The sequence below is a fragment of the Theobroma cacao genome, chromosome 9 (assembly GCF_000208745.1).
Source record: "Theobroma cacao cultivar B97-61/B2 chromosome 9, Criollo_cocoa_genome_V2, whole genome shotgun sequence".
NCBI classification, from domain to species: Eukaryota; Viridiplantae; Streptophyta; class Magnoliopsida; order Malvales; family Malvaceae; genus Theobroma; species Theobroma cacao.
Genome location: NC_030858.1, coordinates 11,879,656 through 11,885,171, shown reverse-complemented (window position 1 = coordinate 11,885,171; position 5,516 = coordinate 11,879,656). Strand labels below are relative to the sequence as shown.

Sequence of the window (5,516 nt, the reverse complement as noted above, 5' to 3'; positions counted from 1 at the left end):
AAAAATTAATATTTTATTTGTTTAAAGTTGGAAACAGCTTAAAATATTTTAGAACACGATATTTGACAATGGTTGCTCACAAGGGAACAGAGAAACTGATAGTAAAGCCTTGCGGGGTTTCGGGTTGACATTCCGGGCAATAAGTGTCTACCGGGACACCGCGGCGGTTGTCACGGGCTCGAGGGGAGTACCGGGTCGTGACAAATTATATTTGTTTGATGCTTTTATTGAATGGTGAGTTTAAATTATAAAATATTATGTTTTCCAATTAAAATGTTTTTTTAATAAAAATGAGATTTATACTGGTTTTGAAATCAAATATTGTTTTGGAAAAATTGAGTATATGGAGACTGTGTTGAATTTATGATTTTATATGTTATTGAAATTGTGGCTTATGACACTATGGTAGCATGATGGCTAAATTTTTAGGGTTGGCATGAAATATATGAACAATTTTGGATTGGTCTCAGTAGACTGGATTAAATTTTATTCGCCATATTATGCTATTGAAAATTTTATGGGTTTGGTGGTATATTACACGGTCACTGCAGTGGTGGGGGTTTCCGTGGACTGCCTATTAGAGAGGCATGGTAACCCAATTATATAATTACCTCCGAGGGGAGATGTTGGATGAAGTATCTCCTGAGGTAAGATTTGAGTGCACCTCACGTTCGGGCCACCACGTGAGAGTGAGACTCAGCCAACGCCAAGGAACGACTGTGTGTCAGATGCGAAAACATGTTTATGGGTATGGGACATTTAACAGCCTTGGCGGTCTCAGTGGGATACCTTGACGAAGGTACTCGCGAGAATGATTCTAGCAGGGGCCAAGTTTAAGAAACTCATAAGTCAGGAAAATTTTGATGAAAAGAAATTGTTTGGTATAGATTGAAACGGATTTTTCGTTATGAACATTATTGAAATTTAACATTTTTATATTGTCTCCATCTACTCGGCTTTAAATGCTTTTGATTGTAATTGTTTACTCACTGGGATTATGTAATCTCACCCCTCTTCCTATCTATTTTTCAAGCTCAGGACAGTTTGTTGATAGTTGATTAAGATGAGAATTAATCTCGAAGTTGCATCCTAGAAAGTAAGGGTTCGTAGCCCTAAACCTTTTTGGTCAGTTGGGGGCCCACGTGTTACTGTAAAAGTAATTTTATACTTCAATTATTTGATTTAAAGTATGTATGAACATATTTAGCTTTTACATCATGTTTTTGGCGGGTTTCGATACTTTTGAAAAAAAAATGACGAAAATGCCCCTGTGAGTCAGAAAATAATATTTTATTATTTTGATTTGAAAACGACTTATGATTTCTTGAAATACGAGATTTAATAACTGTCGCTCACTAGGGAGATACGAAAGCTGATGCTAAGCTTTGCGGGGTTTCGATCGGTATTCGAGGTAATGAGTGCCTATCGAGACGTCGCGGTGGTTGTCACGAGTTCGATGGGAGTTCCGGGTCGTGACATTATATGATTAAGTATGTTAATTGGACTGTTTTCTTCCTGTATAATTTTTTTTAAAATTTTTAACTCTGAAAATAAATCTAAACCATCAATATCAGAATAGTTATTATATTTTAAGAAACATTCAAGATTAAGGCAATATTCTTTCAAACTATTATCATCTAATTACTTCAGCTTTTTACCACTATATAGAAAACAAAAAAAAATAGTTTTATATATAGGAAAAAATAGCTGTTGGAAATCATTAAATAATTTGATTAGAAATAAGAGAAATAAGTGAGAAAAAATAACTGTTGGAGATAATTAAATATATATGATCATTAGTTGATTGGAAATAAGAGAATATAGTTGAGAATTAATAGCATTCTAGAAATAAGGAAGTGATAGAAAATTGAGATTTATTAGGTACATAATTAGAAAAGTGAGAGAACAAATAATTTTATTAATTATTTTTTACTTTTATATATTTTTAATATAATTAATTATATTATAATTATTATGAAATTATAAATCCTCCCTAAATTTGGGGCCTCCCCAAATTGGGGGCCTAAAGCCCTTGCTTGGGTAGCTTCACCCAAGGGCCAGCTCTGGTCTTTGCGATTACTAGTATATAGGTGAATTTTGCTTAGCTAGTTTTTTATTTTTACTTTAAGAGGTTAAAAAGGAAAACGAACACATTTGGACATAAATGTAAATAATTTCTTTATATTATTATTGAAATCTCATTTGTAAGTATTCTCTGTTAGAGAATGATATGCACTATGATTTAATTACTTTTATAAAATTGGTGTTGCATTTTAATATTTGTTTATTTTTATCAATTATTATAATCTTTTTTTTTGGACATACTACTTGAAAAAATCCTTGAATTATTTAAGAAAATATAAGTAAGCATTTATTCTAATGTTCGAGAAAATGCCTAAACCCATATAGTTAATTAAATTAATTAAGTTTTAACGTTCAAGATTTACTAGAGATGTCAACGGGTAGGGTACCCGTTAATTTTGAGGTACCCGAACCCTAATCTTATTAAAAATCAAATACCCTAACCCTATTAACTACCCGAATAATTTAAAATTACTACTCTAACCCTAACCCTAATACATTCCCACTACCCTATAATTACCCTAACCCATTTAAATACCCGATTAAATAAAAAAATTATTATAATCTTATTCAAGGGTACCCAAATACCCAATTAACTTTTCTAATCTCATAACTTCCCTTTAGATTTATATGTTATAAGTTTATATAAACAAAAGTATATATATATTGTCAAGCCCAACTCTATAAAATATTTGCCATGTCATTCATGTGCTTGATAATAAGTTTGCATACTTGGAAAGCCCCGAAAAATCGTTAAAAGTCGGTAGTGAACCTAGTGGTACAACTAAGCTGAATTAAGTCTCGAACTAGTCCGAATAGAGATCTTAAGATGAAATTGAGAATTTTAAAAACCCAGAATGACTTAATATGGTGATTTGGAGTTCGAAGATTGATTTGGAGTCAAATTGGAATTTTCATGATGTAGAGGCAAAATGGTCATTTTGCCACCCAAGGGCAAAATTAGAATTTTACACCACCCAACACTTGTCATGCCTAAGGATTTCATCCATTAACATTTTATATTATGGATAATTGAGATATTTTATGTGGTGGTGAAAGAAAGCGTAGTTGTTAAGTGTTAAACATGGACTAATTGAATGGTGACAAGTGGCAAGCTTTCATTTCTTTATAATTTACATTAAAAATCAGCACATGACTCTCCCATTTCACTCCCATATGTTCGGCCTCACCAAGGAAAAGGGGAAAGAAAGAAAGAAAGAACAAAACCCTTGGTAGAAAATTCAAGAGAAAATTGGTAGATTTCAAGAAATTAAGTAAGTAAAGGTAAATTTTTTTTATTTTAGCTTGTGATCTACCTTTTCTATGCATTCTTTTTCATTTTTCATGGTTGAGAATCAAGTTTGCATGACGATACCTTTACTGGCCGAACATGGGGGGAGGGATTTTGATATTGGATTTAGCTAGATTTCATGTTATTCTAGTGTTTTTAGTTGTTTAGTGATGTTTAGCATGAAAAGCAAACAAGAAAAATTCATGTTCTTCCATCACCCTCATTGGCCAAATCTTCCTTATTGTATGTTGATGGTGGATTTGATTTTATTTCAAGTGATTTGGTTAGGAACTAATTATTTATGGTGTAAAAAGATCAAGAATGAAAAACCATAGTGTTTATGCACCCACCATGGTCGAATTTCATAAGGAACCTAGTGATGATGATTCTTGTGATATCTTGTGTTATTTAGTTAGAATTTAATGAATGGTGGTGATGGAAATCGAAATTGGTAATTGTAAAGTATAGTTCTTTTAGTAAATAAGTTGAATAACAATGAGAAAGTCAAGCTCATTGAGGCGCTTTGGTGTATTTTGGGACATTGGAAGCGCGAAATGAATATAATTGGAGTCAATTTGGATGTTTTGGTTAAATCAAAGGTAGAGAGTTCGAATTAGGTCAAAATCTGATCCATTCTGATCATAATTGAACCAACGTGTAACACCGTCTTTAAGTGACTATCCAAACAACCTCATGCATTCATATAGAGCCTGAAATAGATTTATAATGACATGAAATAGATTTACTATCCAAACACAATATATTGAATTATTTGTTGTGCATTATATTTAGGTGGTGAAACTTCTGATAAGGGTAAGGAGATTGTACCCGCAGACCGAGACTAGGAGTACTTCGACTCTCGATATTGTGAGTAACCTTATTATCGTCTTAATTATCTAAAGTAGTTTTTATTCGTTTTTGTGATTTTATAAAAAAATGAGTTTAAAGGGTAAATCCTTATGTTTTATAAGTAAAATGCGATTAAATGAAATGAGTTTTATAAATCATTTTGAAATTGAATGATAATTTTAGAAATTGAGTAATTGGAGACTATTTGTTTGTATTGTAAATTTATGGTTTGAATTGAATGGCTTATGGTGATATTGGCATGAATGGCTAAATTGGAAATTGTGTTGAAATTATATGAACTGTTTGTTTTGCCTTGACAGGCTGGGTAGTAATATAATTGCCATGTCATGTTGTCGAAACTTTTATTGAATTGGTGGGTTATCGATTAGCTTACTACAATGGGCGAGTTTCTGTGGATCAGCCTATTAGAGGGGCACGGTAAACCCCGTTATATTTACCTCTATACGAGAGGCGTGGAGGATATCTCCTAAGGTAAAGTTTTAAAGTTCACTACACGCTAAACCACTACGTGAGGGTGAACTCAGCCAACGCCAAGGAACGGTTATGCTTTTAAACATAAAAATGTGTTTTATGCGTATATGAACTTTTCTTTAATAGCCTTGGCGGACTCGGTTGGATGCCCCGGCCAAGGTATCCCCGAGAATAAGTTTTGGCATGAGCCAAATTTTTAAGAAATTCATAAGCCATGTTGATTATTTGAGTTAAATGAATTTCTTCTGTTTAGTTGAAATGAGTTTGAAACGTTATGAATCATAGTATGATGAACTATTTTAAGTTGTCTCCATTTACTCAGCTTTAGATATTTTAGATGATGTTTGTTTACTCACTGAGTTTATATAAACTCACCACCCTCCTTTTCACCCATTTCTAACTCAGGATAGTCTGTAGATAGCTGATTTCGTCGAGGGCTACAGTTGGATTTGCATCCTTAAAAATCGTAGGTTCGCAGCCTTTGTTACTTTTGGTCATTTGGGAGCCCACATGTCATTGTAAATTAAATTACACACTCTGGCTCACTATGTTACTGTATGTACGAATTTATTTTGCTTTTACGCTATAAAAATTATTTACGGATATCTCTATAAATATTGTTTCATAAGAAAATAGAATATTTTATTTAATATTTTTATTTTATTCTAATAGCTATCATTTCACTTTAAATGAATGTTTTAGACATCTAAACTTATTTTTGGTTATGAAATATATATCTTTCACTCATATACTACATTTTTAGATGGTTTCGAAATTTTTGGGGAAAAATGACCAAAATACC

At 32.3% G+C, this 5,516-nt stretch overlaps 1 pseudogene; it reads right to left on the bottom strand.

Annotated features, from left to right (window-relative positions):
• The window catches only part of LOC108663235, a 71,498-nt pseudogene extending 67,426 nt beyond the window's left edge, over window positions 1-4,072 (bottom strand).